This window comes from Mesoplodon bidens (assembly GCF_964165515.1).
Source record: "Mesoplodon bidens genome assembly, chromosome: 1".
Lineage (NCBI taxonomy): Eukaryota > Metazoa > Chordata > Mammalia > Artiodactyla > Ziphiidae > Mesoplodon > Mesoplodon bidens.
In genome coordinates this window covers 142,112,623-142,131,695 of record NC_138176.1, presented here as the reverse complement: position 1 = coordinate 142,131,695, position 19,073 = coordinate 142,112,623, and the positions used below count along the sequence as shown (strand labels likewise).

Here is a 19,073-nt window from a genome sequence, read left to right as displayed (position 1 = left end):
TAAGGTTCACCAACCCAATAGTCCTTGCCACTGCTATTAGCTCAATGAAAATAATAGCAAAGGATCTCTTAGTGCACTGCCTGGTTTGAAAAAAATTGTATAGAAGAATAAATTCTCAAAATAATTCTGGTTTTCGGACAAGAAGAGCATCCATGTTAAAAGATCCAGCTCTTCTTTTTCAAAAGATTGGTTTCCTGTATGTTTGTGCATTGGGAGATAATCTGACCTTAAGGACAACAAAATCAATAAATTAGCAGAAATGAGTAAGTAGGATTAAAACATATACAAAGCATAGTGTTTATAAGCTCATTTTAAGTCAAAAAGACCTCGATTGGAATCTTGGCCTTTGCACTTACCAGGCTTCTTAGCCTCTCTAAGCCTCATCAATAATATAGAAATAAAAGCACCTAGTTCACAGAATTGTTGTGAGAACTAAATGCTCATGAGGCATCCAGCCTTAAATCTGGCAGATAATAAATCTCAAATACATATTAACATAAAGGATGAATTAACAACATTCTGCAAAGTACTGATTTGCATTCCCCTTTTACAGGAGAAGAGATTAAGGCTCTGAGAGGCTCACTGACTTATCCAAGGTCATGATGCTAATAAATTTGCAAACCAGATTCAAACACAGGGCTACTATGGTAGGTTCGCTGTTCTGATTTTTTTTTATTCTATATTTTAGAAAATTTCCTTTTAACAGGCCAGGACATAATATAAATACTGTGCTAAGCTTATGGCTTCAGAATTCAATTGAAAGAGGGACCATACAGAAGAAAATGAAAGTAAAAGCAGTCTATTCCAAACAGCTTAGTGTGATAGCCCTGTAAATGATCAAGTTTAGAACATAGAACCTATGAGAAATGGTTAAAACGATCACGACAATCTAAGTTTGGAGAAGACACAGTAGGGGGAAACATAATTGCAGTTATCAAATTTACAGAAATGTAGTTTAGAATATTATGCACACTTTCACTTTGCAAGGATGGTTTAATTATTCCCAAAGGACTAAATATTAAATGCAAGAAAAAATGACAGTTATAAAATAGACACCCTGCTGCCAAGTTCGAATGAGAATTTACAGGAGTGGGGGTGATTTTAGGGGATGGATGAGAAGTCTGTTGTGATTCAGGGATGAATTATTATGTTTACATTTGCAAGTTCCGTGGTTATAGGGGGGCTGCTGGGTTGTAAGAAAATCTTAAAACTTGGATTAATTTTTTCACACAATGAATATTTCAAAATCAAAATGCAATGTCTGAATTCTCATGTTTAATTATTAAAATGCCCATGAGTTTACCAAAAAGAAACTGTTCACAGAAATTTGCCATTTAACAAGGTTATTACCACCAAGGAATTTGATTATCCTATAAAATTTTATCTCAGTATATAATTTCACATTTACCAAAGGATATATTATTGGTCATTAACTTTAACTGAAGAAGTTTAGGGATTACTATTACCAAATTCTACTTTCAAGCTAACCACTGATTCCAGATATAAACATGGATAATGGCAAGGAAAAAATTAAATTCATATTTCTAGATAGTTACATACCACACTGGTCAGGTCAGCAGAGTATAAAAAGAAGGTCTATCACCATCTAATAGCAAAATGAGGTTTTAAAAACAGTGTCTAATATAGATAAGCAACAAGGATATACTGTACAGCACAGGAAATTACAGCCATTATCTTGTAATAACTTAAAATGGAGTATAATTTGCAAAGATATTGAATCACTATACTGTATACCTGAAACTAATATAATATTGTAAATCAATTATGCTTCAATAAAAAAGAATTCAATAAAAATTTTTAAAAATTAAAAAAATAGTGCCTAAATTTCTCATAAACATAATTATACAATCACACCAGGGGGCGCTCTTAACACTGAAATGATGGATGACATTTTAAAACATGTGGTGGTCTTAGCTGGCCAAAGTAAAGATTTTTCTAAGCACGTATAGTACTTGCAACAAGTGCTTATCTCTCCAAAATGTTTGCTGGCAATACACATATTTTATTTTTCATCCAACTGATTGCACTGTTAAGACTATCAAGTTAGTCAATCAAGTAAAACTTTTTCGACGGATAGGAAATATCTTATTTTGGAAACATTTGTTTATTTAGACTGGCATATATCTCTTATACTTTCTGTGGTTGGACTAATTCTGAATAATAAATAGAGTGCTTAAGAGTACATACAACTTTTTAAAATGGTTTTGTTGTCAATTTTATTTTTTAAAAAATTTCTTATCAGAACTTTTTCTTTCTTTCTTTCTTAAAAAAGGAGGGATCCTCAAAATTATCTAAAATTGACATAGTGAAATTCTAATCTCAGCACCATGGGCCTTTTCCATATTTTGTCATTACCTGATAGGAACTCTGAAGCTCAGATGTTCTCCTCAGAAAGTTCAAGATTCAGATTCCTAAAAATATAATTAGAAAATTAGTGTGAGATTTCAAGGAAACAGAAAAAGGCAAAAGGTAAGGGTGGGCTATATTACCCAGAGAAAATCACCATAGACTACTCCACCAACAGTAAATATTTTTATACGAGTGACACCTGATTAAATAAACTTTAAGAAATAACTTAAAGTACAAAGGAAAGAATTGCAAAGTATTTGAAAGGAAGAGGACATAGTCACCTGTCTTCCTAGAGTGATACAGAAGGAGTCTGTAAATTTTTCTCGACCCATGTAGTTGAGATCACACCCTTTCATCTGTCAGCTGCCTCCATGAGTTACTATCCACCTGTGCCCAAGCTCAAATAGGGAGAGTTCTGATCAAGGTTCACCTTATGTGTATGGAGAATAGGGAGCTACCTCTTCTATGTGAGTTCAGGGGAACAAGCATGAACCTCTCTACTGTTTGTGCCATAAATCAAATTCACCATCATACTAATGTCTCAAATTCTAGTGATAGGAACAATTTTTTTCATTCTGTAAGGTAAAAATACACCTGGAGAAAATGATACATTTATTTATTACTTTAGAAAGTATATGTGGATGATAGGAAGCCCTACCTACCCAGAAACAGATATTAACACAGTTTTCCAAAACATGGGTGAGGGACTTCCCTGGTGGCGCAGTGGTTAAGAACCCACCTGCCAGTGCAGGGGACACGGATGCAAGCCCTGGTCCAGGAAGATCCCACATGCAGCAGAGTAACTAAGCCCGTGTGCCACAACTACTGAGCCTGTGCTCTAGAGCCCGTGAGCCATGACTACTGAGCCTGTGTGCCACAACTATTGAAGCCTGTGCACCTAGAGCCCGTGCTCCGCAATAGAAGCCACTGCAATGAGAAGCCAGCACACCACAACAAAGAGTAGCCCCGGCTCGCCACAACTAGAGAAAGCCTGCGCACAGCAATGAAGACCCAACGCAGCCAAAAAATTAATTAATTAATTAAAAACAAACAAAAAAATGTGAGCCAGAAGGAAAGAAAAAAAGAACATTGGATGAAAAAAGGATAGGTCCCAGAGGAGAAAACCCTGCAGAGAGAGTATGTTAGGAGGAGTTAGGTGACTACCATTATCGGCATTACTCCTTAATCTCTGTACGGAGAGGTTCATTAAGGCAAATGCAGCCTTGTTTGGTGAGAGGCAACATCTGACATGAACCAATCTGGCATGTTGCAAAGCCACAAGAGTTTCCATCAATAGCAAAGTCAGAGAGCGGTGGTGGTGGAGTTTCATGTGGTCCATCCTGTTAGAAGCAGGCCCGGAGCCAGCTGGTAGAAAATGGAGATAAGAGGTTACTTCTCCCCATTAGGACTCCAGTTGCCAGAGAGCCACCAAGTGCCCTATATTTTAGATCAGGTCCTAGTGTTACCTGAAGATAAGTACACTAACCAAGAAATGGCAAATTAAAAATAAAGAATTAATAAATTGGATGTTGGATATGAGAGAACAGGAAGAGTCAGGTTGACAACAAGTTTTTGATCTGAGCAACTGAAAGAACAGAGCTGCCATTTAGTGGGACTGGGAAACCATGGGAAAAGCAGGTTATTTTTACTTTTAGGGGAAATAATTATTTTGACTTTGGATATATGAATTTTGAGATGTCTATCAGAAGAGGAACAATATAAAGAAAGCAGTGGCTATATCAGTGTGGAGTTTAGAGAAGGATATCAAGCTTTAAATATAAAACAGTGTTGTCCAATCACTGACAGTATTTAAAGACATGAGATACAAGAGGAAGTGAGTACAGACAGAGAAGATGGATGACAGAGACTAGCCCTGGGGTGGGCAGACTCTTAGGTGCCTTGATCATCCCTGCCTCCTTGTAGTCATGCTCTTGTATGATTCCCATTCCCTAGAGTGTGGGCAGGACCTGTAACTTGCTTCTAACCAGTAGAATATATGACAGCATGCAGGTGATTGACACTGTGTGATCACATTATTACAGTGCCAATTGTGCTGGAGCTTTTTCCCTCACTAGCTGACTTTTGTGAAACAAGCAGCCATACTGGTGATAGTCTTAAGAAAATAAGTTCTGCCAACGACCTGTTTAAGCTTGGAAATAAATCCTTCTCTAGTCAAGCATTCAGATGATACCTCAACGCCAGCTGACACCTTGACTTCAGTCTTACAGAAGACCTAGTTAAGCTACACTAAGCTTCTGACCCAAAGAAACTGTGAGATAATATATATCTGTTGTTTAAAACCACTGAGTTTTAGGTAATTTGTTATGCACCAATAGAAAAGTAATGCAAGACCCGAGATACTACAAAATTTAGAGGTGAGGGAGCTATGAAAGAGCCAGGAAAAGACAAAAGAAGAGAGGCTGGTGAGGTAGGAGGAAAACCAAGAGAAAAGCATTTCTCCAAGAGACTTATTGCCAGCTTCCTCAGAGAAATCTGACACATAGATAAAGAGCAAAGAAAAAGTTGAGTCCCCTGACCTGCTAGAGGCTCATGTGTAATCACTACTAAAGGTACACAAGAAGCCAGGTGGAGCCACCTCCATTCCAGCCATGGAGTCCTCTACTTTACCCCTTCCTGGAAGAAAGTGGTAAGAGCCAGTGATTCTACGTGGGTACTGGTAGAAGCCAGAAAGCATTCAGTTCTTTCTGCTCTAGGTGGTCATTCACTAAGAATATTAATCCTTTCATTGAAACATTTACAGCTGCTTTTTAGCAATGAGTTTCCTTACAGATGTTTTTGAGGGGGTGGGCTCTTAGTAGTCTAGCCAGCTCATTGGTGATCACCATTGAAAGGGACATGAGCAGCCAAGTCCGAGCCACCTCCACTTCAGCCTCCTTCCAAGGAGAAAGTGGTAATTGGCACTGCTAAGTAAAAGACATGCATCCTTATTAGGCTCCCTGGAAGACCCAATTAGTGCCAGAGTTGTGCTACTTCACTGTTTATAAGGCTTTGAAAGTTGGTATTTCAAAACTGGCTAACACTTAATACTAATCAAAGTCAGTTCATTTTAATTACTAAGTAGCTAACATAACCTATTTTTAAACTTTTGTTTTTAGATATGCTTAGATTGGCTTTTAATGTGCATGTTTTTTTTTAAATCAATACAACCAAATCTAATGAACATGTATTATGTGAAAGGCCCTGAATTAACTAGGTATAGCTCAGTGAAAGAAGCTGCCTTGCTGCTTTTTGTATATCTATAATTCATATGCAAACTTATACTATTTATAAAGCACTGTCACACAATCAAAGACTATGTTGTGCCCTAATGTGACTAGTATTCAGCTTTTATCTAGGTTTATCTACAGTGAGCATCCTATTTCCCTATAGTGCTTTGAAAGCAATTTCTTTCCTATTCATTCATTCAATGAAGATATACTGAGCAGTCACTTAGTTACATAGAGGGGCAAATTGGATAAAAAATGCACAAGTATTCAACGTTCCTGTTCTGTAAGAACAATGCTATCCAAAATGTGCCAAACATCTCCCTTTTCATTTATGTCCTCAATATACTTTATCAATGTATGTGTGTATACGTATGTGTTGTGTGTGTGTATAAATATACACACACACACACATTTGACTCTTAAACAACACAGGGGTCAGGGGTGTCAACCCTCAGTGCAACTGAAAATTCTTCTGTGCCTTTACAGTCAGCCTTCTATATCCATAGTTCCTCCATATTCTCAGTTCCACATCTGTGGATTCAACCAACCTCGGATCACGTAGTGCTGTAGCATTTACTATTGAAAGAAATCTGCCTATAAGTGGACCTCTGCAATTTAAATCTGTGTTGCTCAAGGGTCAATTATATATATAAACATATACATATATATATATATATATATACACATTTACTCTGCCTGCTATATAGTGTATATACATATATATGTATGTATGTGCATATATATATATATATATTTATTGTATATTTATCTGTAGGTACTCTGCTAACCTAGCAATACAACCCTTGCATCATCAGCTTTTCCCCAAGTTTTGCTCCATCATCAAGGCTAAAAGTTAATCAACTACTGATGTACTTCACTTGGTTCAGGTTAGCAGGCTTCATTATTCTCAGTCATGTCCTCAGCACCATGAAACAAAGGAAAGTATGAGACTAGATCATGGCATGGAGGAGTTTTCAACTTATTTTATTACTAATGGCTTTCCTAATCTTCTTTGTCACTTGAATGTATGCCCTTCCATAGAATTTACTCTTATTAGCTTTCCATTGAAACACTTTTTAGCACACAGTATGTTCTCAATAAGCATTACCTGACTGAAAAGCTACTTTCCAAAATGATTGAGGTGGCTTGCATGAAAATGGAAATATGCATTTAGACAGGCAAATGGAAATACACCATTAGATAAACATATACAAACTAAAGCTAAATAAAAAGGGCCTACAAAATGTTTAACCCACTCAACAATTTGTTTAATGAATTGAAGACAATAACTGTTTTTAAAACTATGTCCATATAACTATATTTGAAAATTAAATCTGGCCCTGTGCTTTCTCACAGCTATTACAAAGAGCAAAATACAGATTGTGTAATCTTATTTCCAACAAAAAGAAGTATTTCATTTTATGAAAGAAAACATGTTTTTCCTGGGTGATGAATTCTAAGAATTTATTGCAAAGATAATTAGATTAAAGCAAAAATCAGAGCACATATCTTCCTTAATGATCTAAAGAAAGATGGATAGGATGGGGAGGGTGGGAGGGAGGGAGATGCATGAGGGAAGGGATGTGGGAACAGATGTATATGTATGACTGATTCACTTTGTTATAAAGCAGAAACTAATTTAAAAATTTAAAAAAAAAATAAAATAAATAAATTAAGAATAAAAAAAAAAAAAAAAAAAAAAAAAAGAAAGATGGATAAATTGACATAGAATTGCTAAAATGAATGTGTTGGATTGAGTGAGATATACAGCTCTTTCCAGAATTTCTGTTGTGATTCTATCAACTATCATTCTTTGTGTTATTTATGGCTATACCCAGGGATAATTATTATTTATTAGAACAAGTTGGTGAGCATTTTCAAGAACAGAAGAAAAAGAACACCAGATTGCTAAATGAGCATACATGTCTTATATGCTTTCCCAAATGCACAATATATTTGTACAGTATAGGTTATCTTGCATGAAAAACCATACCTCAATATTAATATCTATTTTCTACTCCCCGAAAGAGCAAACTTGGGAGATTCAAGATGGCGGAGGAGTAGGTAGATGTGAAGTTCATTTCTCTCCATGGATGCATCAGGAATACATTTATAGATGCAACATTCTCACAGAACACTGGCTGAAAACTAGCAGAAAACCTTGGACACTGGAAAAACTATAAAGATCCTTGCATAACTAGGTAGGATGGAAAAAAAGAAGGGAGAAGGAGGAGGAGAGGAAACAGCATGGGACCACCCCAGGGTTGGGGAGATGAAGCAGAGGAGAGATTCCCAAATTTGGGGAAACCCCCTCTCCGACAGGGAAATCGATTGGGACAAAAGGGAAGCATTTGAGGCTGTCAGAAGATGAAGCAGCTGATCTGTGGCAGACGGGACAGAGTGAGAAATACATATATGGTCCGTACCACGGCTCGACGTGCCCCAGACTGGGATGTGTGTTCACAGGTGTGCAAGGGGGCTGGGAGCTGATGCATGGAGATTGGAGAACAGGCCCAGAGAGAAAACTGTCGTTGGCTGTTGGGAGACAGAGGGGATGGGAGGGAGGAAATCTGCAGCAGGGAATGCCTATGGAGGAAGACTGGACTGCCATTGGGTGCTATTGCTGAGTCACACACAGTGGGAGGAGCCACTATTGTAACCTCTCTCTCCCCACATGCCGGCACCTGCTGACTACAATAAAAGAAGCTGGCTCAGGGCTGGCTCTTGTGTGCCAGCTGCCAAGCAATAAAAAGAAAAGCTCCCTCAGAGCTAGCCCTCATGTGCCTTATGCCAGGCACTAGAAAAGGCCCTCACTAGGGCCGTATCTCTTGCGCCCATGGCCACTGGCTTCCCTGTGCATTTGGTGCCACTGGGGCTCCCAATATCCAAGCAGTCATACCACCTCTGCACTCGGTCCTCACAGGTGCAGACCCAAGAGCCCCAAGGCAGCCTCAAGACCAGACTCCTGAGGGTGGACCACACGCAGAGGTAGGGATAAAACCAAACCTTAACCCCAGAGACAGGGAGAATAAAGAAGAAGAATGAAAATCTTTCCATCAGCTGTACAAGCTACAGATTAAATGCCCACGATCAGCTGGGTAGAGCCTGCATCTATGGAATATCTAAGTAGACAATGAGTGTTCCCACAGATGAAAATGGTGAAGCTCAGGCAGCTGTGGACTTTGGGGGTAGCACACGCAGGAAGTGGGCCAGAACACAGTCTCAGTGGTGCCCACAGGGCCCACAGCAGGTCCAGTCACCAGCCCAGAGGGAGAGGAGAGCCTCTTGGGGAGGGAGAGGTGGGCTGTGGCTCACGGCATGGGCAAGGACACATATAGCAGAGACCCCAGGGAAACATAATTATTACTATTAATTTTATTATATTTTGATGCATTCTTTTGTTGGTTCTAGTTTTTTTTTTGTTCGTTGTTTAGTTTTTTCTTTTTTTTTTAGTCTTTTGGGATCTCCATGTTTTATAACGTTTTTAATTTTTATTATTTTTTTATTTATGTTTTTAACTTGCTTTCTTGTCCCTTGTTTTTGCCCTTTTATTTTATTTTATCATTATTTTTTTTAATCACCTTTATCAGTTTGTTCTGTTTCCTTGATTTATTCTTCAGTTAACACATTGCTTTGGTTTTGTTTTTTAGGTTATATGTTTTTGTCAGTTTTAATCTTAATCCTTTGATTTTATTTTTGAGTTCTATTTGTCTGGTTATGCTCTTGCTTTTTGATTTGTTCGGCTCAGTTTTTGTTTCTTTTACCTGTGTGTGTGCTTCCTTGCTTCTGTTTTTCTTTGTTTGATTTTGCTTTTACCATTGCTCTGGAGTTTTCTTTATATATTTTTTTACTTAAATATATTTTTTATTTTTTTGTATATTCCTGTTTCTATGTTGAATTTCTATTGTTCTCCCTTCTTTCCCCTTTCTCATTTTTTTTAATATCATTTTTGTCAGTTTGCTTGGCTTCTTTGCTTCACTTTTCAGTTGGCACTTTGCTTTGGTTTTGTTTTTTGGTTTAGGGTTTTTGTCAACTTTCTTCTTAATTGTTTGATTTCATTCTTGGGTTCTTCTGTTTGTTTGGCTGTTCTCTTTTTTTTTTTTTTTTTTGTGGTACGCAGGCCTCTCACTGTTGTGGCCTCTCCCGTTGCAGAGCACAGGCTCCGGACACGCAGGCTCAGCGGCCATGGCTCACGGGCCCAGCCGCTCCGCGGCATGTGGGATCCTCCCAGACCGGGGCATGAACCCGCGTCCCCTGCATCGGCAGGCGGACTCTCAACCACTGCGCCACCAGGGAAGCCCTGTTCTCTTTCTATTTGACTTATTTGGCTCTGTTTTTGTTTCTTTTGTCTGTGTGTGTTTCCCTGTTTCTGTTTCTGTTTGTTGATTTTACTTTTTACCATTTGTCTGGGGTTTTGTTAGTCTTTTCTTTTTTTTTTTCAAATCCCCTTTATTGCCAGGACAAGTGACTTGTGGTGTCTTGGTCCCTCAACCAGAAGTTGGGCCTGAGGCTCTGGAGTTGGAGCACCGAGTCCAGGATACTGGACACTAGAGAATTCTGGCCCCAGGGAAGATTAATCGCCAAGAGATCTCATGGAGGCCGCTGTCTGAATCCAAGCTCCACCCAACTGACAGCACCTCCTGGCACTGGATGCCTCACACCAAACAACAAACAAGACAGGAACACAAACCCACCAATACATACACAGACTACCTAAAGTAACACTAAGCTCACAGACAACCCAAAACACACCACCTGACATGGCCCTGCTCATCACAGGGAAAAAATGCAGCTCCACACACCAGAACACAGGCACCATTCCTTCCCATCAAGAAGCCTACACAAGACACTGGACCAACCCCAGCACTGGGGGCAGAGAACAGAAGCAAGAGAAACTATGACCTTGCAGCCTAGGGAAAGGAGACTTCAAATACTGTAAACCAGACAAAATGAGAAGACAGGGAAATATCATACAGGCAAAGGAGCAAGATAAAACCCCACAAGACCAAATAAATGAAGAGGAAATAGGCAAGCTACCTGAAAAAGATTACAGAGTAATGATAGTAAAGATGATGCAAAATCATGGAAATAGAATAGAGAAAATACAAGAAATGTTTAATAAGGACCTAGAAAACTAAAGAGAAGACAAACAGTAATTAACAACACAATAACTGAAATTAAAAATACTCTAGAACAAATCAACATCAGCATAACTGAGGCAGAAGAATGGATAAGTGACCTGGAAAATAAAATGGTGGAAATAGCTGCCGCAGAGCAGAATAAAGAAAACAGAATGAAAAGAATGGAGGACAGGGCTTCCCTGGTGGCGCAGTGGTTGAGAGACCACCTGCCGATGCAGGGGACACGGGTTCGTGCCCCAGTCCAGGAAGATTCCACATGCCGCGGAGCGGCTGGGCCCGTGAGCCATGGCCACTGGGCCTGCACATCCGGAGCCTGTGCTCCACAATGGGAAAAGCCACAGCAGTGAGAGGCCCACGTAGTGCAAAAAAAAAGAAAAAAAAAAAAAAAAAAAGAATGGAGGATAGTCTCAGAGACCTATGGGACAACATTAAGTGAACAAAGTTTCGAATTATGGGCGTCCCAGAAGAAGAAGAAAAAAAGAAAGGGTCTCAGAAAATATTTGAAGAGATTATAGTTGAAAACCTCCCCAACATGGGAAAGGAAATAGTCACCCAAGTCCAGGAAGCGCAGAGAGTCCCATACAGGATAAACCTAAGGAGAAACAAATTGAGACACATATTAATCAAACTAACAAAAATTAAACCCAAAGAAAAAATACTAAAAACAGTAAGAGAAAAGCAACAAATAACTTACAAGTTAATCCCTATAAGGTTAACAGCCGATCTCCAAGGAGAAACTCTATAGGCTAGAAAGGAGTGGCAAGATATATTTAAAGTGATGAATGGGAAAAACCTACAACCAAGATTATTCTACCCAGTAAGGATCTCATTCAGATTTGATGGAGAAATCAAAAGACTTACAGACAAGCAAAATTTAAGAGAATAAAGCACCACCAAACCAGCTTTACAGCAAATGCTAAAGGAGCTTCTTTAGGCAGGAAACACAAGAGAAGGAAAAGACTTCCAAAAACAAACCCCAAAAAATTAAGAAAATGGCAATAGAAATATACATATCAATAATTACCTTAAATGTAAATAGATTAAATGCCCCAACCAAAAGACATAGACTGGCTGAAAGGATACAAAAACAAGACCCGTATATAGGCTGTCCTCAAGAGACCCACTTCAGACCTAGGGACACACACAGACTGAAAGTGAGGGGATGGAAAAAGATATTCCATGCAAAAGGAAATCAAAAGAAAGGTGGAGTAGCAATACTCATATCAGACAAAATAGACTTTCAAAAAAAAAAGACTACTAAAAGACACAAGGAAAGACACTGTACAATGATAAAGGGATCAATCCTGGAAGAAAATATAACAATTGTAAATATTTATGCACCCAACACAGGATCACCTCAATACATAAGGCAAATGCTAACAGCCATAAAAGGGGTCGGCAGGCGGACTCTCAACCACTGCGCCACCAGGGAAGTCCTAAGAGGAAAGTTTGTAAGAATTCAATCTCACCTCAAGAAACAAGAAAAATCTCAAATAAAAAACCTAACCTTACAAGTAAAGTAATTAAAGAAAGAACAACAACAACAAAAAAAACCAAAGTTAGCAGAAAGAAAGAAATCATACAGATCATATCAGAAATAAATGAAAAAGAAATGAAGAAAAAATAGCAAAGATCAAGAGCAAAGAACTAAAAGCTGGTTCTCTAAGAAAATAAACAAAATAGATAAACCATTAGCCAGACTCATCATGAAAAAAGGGAGAAGACTCAAATCAACAGAATTAGAAATGAAAAAGGAGAAGTAACAACTAACACTGCAGAAATACAAAGGATCATGAGAGACTATTACAAGCAGCTGTATGCCAATAAAGTGGATAACCTGGAAAAAATGGACTAATTCTTAGAAAAGAACAAACTTCCAAGACGGAACGAGGAAAAAATAGAAAACATGAATAGACCAATCACAAGCACTGAAATTGAAACTGTGATTAAAATTCCTCCAACAAACAAAAGCCCAGGGCCAGATGTATTCACAGGAGATTTATATCAAACATTTAGAGAAGAGCTAACACCTATCCTTCTCAAACTCTTCCAAAATATAGCAGAGGGAAGAACACACCCAAACTCATTCTATGAGGCCAGCATCACCCTGATACCAAAACCACACAAAGATACTACAAAAAAAGAAAATACAGGCCAATATCACTGATGAACATAGATGCAAAAATCCTCAACAAAATTCTAGCAAACAGAATCCAACAGCACATTAAAAGGATCATACAGGGCTTCCCTGGTGGCGCAGTGGTTGAGAATCTGCCTGCTAATGCAGGGGACATGGGTTCAAGCCCTGGTCTGGGAGGATCCCACATGCTGCGGAGCAACTATGCCCATGAGTCACAACTACTGAGCCTGTGCATCTGGAGCCTGTGCTCCACAACAAGAGAGGCCGCGACAGTGAGAGGCCCGTGTACTGCGATCAATAGTGGCCCCCGCCTGCCACAACTAGAGAAAGCCCTCGCACAGAAACGAAGACGCAACACAGCAAAATAAATTAATTAATTAATAAACTCCTACCCCCTACATCTTCTTCTAAAAAAAAGGATCACACACCATGATCAAGTGGGGTTTATCCCAGGAATACAAGGACTCTTCAATATATGCAAATCAATCAACGTGATATACCATATTAATGAACTGATGGATAAAAACCGTATGATCATCTCAATAGATGCAGAAAAAGCTTTGGAGAAAATTCAACACCCATTTATGATAAAAACTCTCCAGAAAGTGGGCATAGAGGGGACCTACCTCAACATAATAAAGGCCATATCCAACAAACGCACAGCAAACAACATTCTCAATAGTGAAAAACTGAAAGCATTTTCTCTAAGATCAGGAACAACACAAAGATGTCCACTCTCACCACTATTATTCAACATACTTTTGGAAGTCCTAGCCATGGCAGTCACAGTAGAAAAAGAAATAAAAAGAATACAAACTGGAAAAGAAGAAGTAAAACTGCCACCGTTTGCAGATAACATGATACTATACAAAGAAAATCTTAAAGACGCCACTGGAAAACTACTAGAGCTAATCAATGAATTTGGTAAAGTTGCAGGATACAAAATTAATGCATAGAAATCTCTTGCATTCCTGTACACTAACAACGAAATATCAGAAAGAGAAATTAAGGAAACACTTCCATTCACCACTGTGACAAAAAGAAAAAACACTTAGGAATAAAACTACCTAAGAAGGCAAAAGACCTGTATGCAGAAAACTGTAAGACACTGATGAAAGAAACCAAAGACAATACAAACAGATGGAAAGATACACCATGTTCTTGGATTGGAAGAATCAACACTGTGAAAATGACTATACTATCCAAAGCAACCTACAGATTCAGTGCAATCCCTATCAAATTACCAATGGCATTTTTTACAGAACTGGCACAAAAAAAATCTTAAAATTTGTATGGAGACACAAAAGACTCCGAATAGCCAAAGCAATCTTGAGGGAAAAAAACGGAGCTGGAGGAATCAGACTCCGTGTCTTCAGACTATATTACAAAGTTACAGTCAACAAGACAATATGGTACTGGCAAAAAAACAGAAATTTAGATCAATGGTACAGGATAGAATGCCCAGAGATAAACCCACAGACATATGGCCACCTAATTTACAACAAAGGAGGCAAGGACATACAATGGAGAAAAGACAGCCTCTTCAATAAGTGGTGCTGAGAAAACTGGACAGCTACATGTAAAAGAATGAAATTATAACACTCTCTAACACCAAACACAAAAATAAACTCCAAATGGATTAAAGACTTAAATGTAAGACAAGACACTATAAAACTCTTAGAGGAAAACATAGGAAAAACACTCTTTGACATAAATCACAGCAAGATCTTTTTTGACCTACCTCCTAGAGTAATGGAAATAATAACAAAAATAAACAAATGGGACCTAATGAAAATTAAAAGCTTTTACACAGTAAAGGAAACTATAAACAAGACTAAAAGACAACCCTCAGAATGGGAGAAAATATTTGCAAACGAAGCAACTGACAAAGGATTAATCTCCAGGATATACAAGCAGCTCATGCAGCTCAGTATCAAAAAAACAAACAACCCAATGCAAAAATGGATGGAAGACCTAAATAGACATTTCTCCAAAGAAAACATACAGATAGCCAACAAACAAATGAAAAGATGCTCAGCATCACTAATCATTAGAGAAATGCAAATCAAAACTACAATGAGGTATCACCTCACACCAGTCAGAATGGGCATCATCAGAAAATCTACAAACAACAAATGTTGACGTGGGTGTGGAGCAAAGGGAACACTCCTGCACTGTTGGTAGGAATGTAGATTGATACAGCCACTATGGAGAACAGTATGGAGGTTCCTTAAAAAACTAAAAATAGAACTATCATATGACCCAGCAATCCCACTACTGGGCATATATCCTGGGAAAACCATAATTCAAAAAGATACATGTACCACAGTGTTCACTGCAGCACTATTTACAATTGCCAGGACATGGAAGCAACCTAAATGTCCATCAACAGATGAATGGATAAAGAAGATGTGGCACATATATACAATGGAATATTACTCAGCCATAAAAAGGAACAAAATTGAGTTATTGGTAATGAAGTGGATGGACCTAGAGTCTGTCATACACAGTGAAGTCAGAAAAAGAAAAACAAATACCGTATGCTAATGCACATATATGGAATCTAAAAAAACAGTACTGATGAACCTAGCAGCAGGGCAGAAATAAAGATGCAGACATACAGAACGGACTTGAGGACACAGAGGGGGAAGGGTAGGCTGGGATGAAGCAAGAGAGTAGCATTGACAGATATACACTACCAAATGTAAAATGCATGGCTAGTGGGAAGCTACTGCATAGTACAGGGAGATCATCTTGATGCTCTGTGACCACCTAGAGGGGTGGGATAGGGAGGACAGGAGGGAGAAGCAAGAGGGAAGGGATATGGGGATATATGTATATGTATAGCTGATTCACTTTGTTGTACAATAGAAACTAACACAACATTGTAAAGCAATTATACTCCAATAAAGATATTAAAAAAAATTAAAAAGAGTAAGACTTTATTTTAATATGAAGTATCACATGAAGTTACATAAGTGAACACAATTTTAGCTTATAAGGCACTGCAAAAATGTAAGTTAGTGACAAACATTGAAAAAAGTACAGTTATTTATCAGTGTTTTATTAGTGAGAACAAATTGCTACTCTGCATAGGCCAAATGCATTGCCTGCCAGTACCAAAGCAAGCCACTGAAGCCATTATCCCTGATGAATGCAATCATTAGGCAGCCAGGCTTTGTACCGTGTGTCCATGCCCCTACAGGACCAGAAGTCAGTGTTCCTGGGCTAGGCATCTAATCCAAGGGCAGTGAATCTATTGGGTTGGTTTGTGACATTAAATGAGAACTGGTTCAATTAAAAAAAAATGCTGGGGCCAATGTACTTCTTTCTCTTTGGATTCAAACTAAGAAATGACAGGAAGATTGAGCAGTGACAGAACTGAAAGTGACAGAGGAATAATGAGGTAATAAAAATTACTTAGGAATATAGAGGATATTGCATAGAGGATAATAGAGTTGCCATCGGAGATGTTTTGGTTTATGACAGGATCCAAGAAGGTAGGTGGCCTTCAAAAGCACTTGCTTTGCAGTTCAATACAAATCCATCTGTGTTCTAATAAGAAAACATCTTAACCCTTTTTGTTTTCCAGGTTTAGTGAGATATAATTGACAACACTGAGTACATTTAAGAGACACAATGTGATGATTTCATTGACATATATATTGCAAAATAATTACCACAGTAAGGCCAGTTAACACAACCATCACCTCACATAGTTACCTGTGTGTGTGTGTGTGTGTGTGTGGTGAGAACCTTTAAGATCTGCTCTCTTAGCAATTTTCAAGCATGTGATATATTAGATCCCCAAAACTTACTCAGCTTATAACTGGAAGTACATACCTTTTAACCATCATCACCCAATTCCTCTCTCCCCACTGCAACTCTACTCTCTGTTTCTGAGTCCAGTTTTTTCAGATTTCACATATAAGTGGTATCATACCGTATTTGTCTTTCTCTGACTTATGTCACTTAGCCCTCAAGTTCCATCCTTGTTGTTGGAAATCGTAGGATATTTTTCTTTTTTTATGGCTGAATATTTTATTTATATTATTTAGAAAATACTATGTATGAATAATTATATTACACATCAATGGTTATATATTATCAATATCAATAATTAACACACTATATTAATAATTAATATTATATATATATATATACCTCCTGCTTTTCAAAGGCTTGCTTTACACCATTTGGCTTTTAGAACCTGTTTTTGTTAATCAAAAGAAATCTGGGGCTTCCCTGGTGGTGCAGTGGTTGAGAGTCTGCCTGCCGATGCAAGGGACACGGGTTCGTGCCCCAGTCCAGGAAGATCCCACATGCCGCGGAGCGGCTGGGCCCGTGAGCCATGGCCACTGAGCCTGCGTGTCCAGAGCCTGTGCTCCGCAACGGGAGAGGCCACAACAGTGAGAGGCCCGTGTACCGCAAAAAAAAAGGAAATCTGAAGAGGATTTTTCACATATATGAAAAAAGGCAAAAAGTAAAAAGAGCGTTCAGCACTTGTTTTGCAGTGAGGCCATTATATAAGCAGTGTACCTGGAGTAGCAAGAGTGGCACTGCCAAGCTCCTTCCCCATGAACTACACTCAGCATCTCAGCACCAAGCCACTATAGTTTGAACTGTGTCTGTGAGCATCTGTGCTTTATCCAGATTTTTTTCGTGCATCCATTAGCAAAATATATGTATCCTAAGGTAACTGCTTCTTCACTTTACACCATTTCAGCTTAAGAAAGGTTTCATAGGAACACTCTGCTTTCAACTAGTGAGTGAAACCTGTATAGGACATCCTTATCCATTCATCCATCAACAGATACTTAAATTATTTCCATATATTGGCTATTGTAAATAATGCTACAATGAACATGAGAGTGCAGCTATCTCTCCCTATGGAAATGATTTCATTACTTTAGGCTATACACCTAGAAATGGGATAGATGGATCACAAGAGTAGTTCAATTTTTAATTTTTTGACGAATCTCCATATCATTTTCCATATAGCTGCCTCAATTTACTTTATCACCAATAGTGCACAAGTGTTACTTTTCACCACATTCTTCCCAGCATTTTATCTCTTGGCCTTTTGATAACAGCGATCCTAACAGGTGAAGTAATATCTCATTGTGGTTTTGATTTGCATTTCCCCGATGACTAGTGATGTTAAGGACCATTTCATGGTACTGTTAGCCATTTGTATATCTTCTTTGGAAAAACACCTATCCCAGTCCTCTACCCATTGTTTAATCCTATTATTTAGAATCTTTTGCTATTCAGTTGTATGAATCTCTATATTAAGGATAGTAATCCTTTATTAAATATATGGTTTGCAAATATTTTCTGCCATCCCATAGATTGCCTTTTCACTTGTTGACTGTTTCTTTTGCTGTGTAGAAGCTTTTTAGTTTGATGTAGTCCCACTCATTTATTTTTGCTTTTGTTGCTTGTGCTTTTAGTGTCATATCCAAAAATGCCAACACCAACATCAAGGAGATTTTTCCCATTTTCTTCTAAAAGTTTTACGGTTTCAGGTCTTACATTTAAGTCTTTCATCCATTTTAAGTTAATTTTTGTGAGCTGTGTAAGATGGAGTCCAATTTCATTCTTTTCCATGGAAATGTCCAGCTTTCACAACACCATTTATTGAATAGTCTACCTTTTTCCCATTCAGTATTCTTGGCTCCCTTGTCAAATATTAGTTGATCATATACGCATGGGTTTATTTCTGGGCTTTCAATTATATTCCATTTATCTAGGTGTCTGCTTTTATGCCAGGACTATACTTCCTAATTATTACAGCTTTTTAATATAATTTGAAATCAAGAAATGTGATGCCTCGAGCTTTGTTCTTTCTCAAGGTGACTTTGGCAATTTGGGTTGCCAAATTTGACTTTGTGGTTCCAAACAAATTTTAATATTTTTTTTCTACTTCTGTGAAAAATACCATGGGGAATTTGATAGGAATTTCATTGAATTTGTTGATGCCCTCAAGTAGTATGGATAGTTTAACAATATTAATTCTTCGCATCCATGAACACAAGATATTTTCCATGTATATATGTCTTCTTCAATTTCTTTTGTCGGCGTCTTATAGTTTTCAGTGTACAGGTCTTTCACTTTGCTTAAATTTATTAATTTTGATGATATTGTAAATGAGACTGTTTTCTTGAGTTCTTTTTCAGATAATTTGTTATAAGT

The 19,073-nt window shown here is 38.0% G+C and overlaps 1 protein-coding gene across 1 annotated transcript in view; it reads right to left on the bottom strand.

The window, feature by feature from the left end:
* COX7B2 (cytochrome c oxidase subunit 7B2) overlaps window positions 1-19,073 on the bottom strand; it is a 168,701-nt gene that overhangs the window by 82,409 nt on the left and 67,219 nt on the right. Inside the window, exon 2 of the mRNA XM_081249170.1 lies at window positions 2,377-2,432. The gene's annotated coding sequence lies outside the window, so the exon portion shown is untranslated. The remainder of the gene's footprint in view (window positions 1-2,376; window positions 2,433-19,073) is intronic.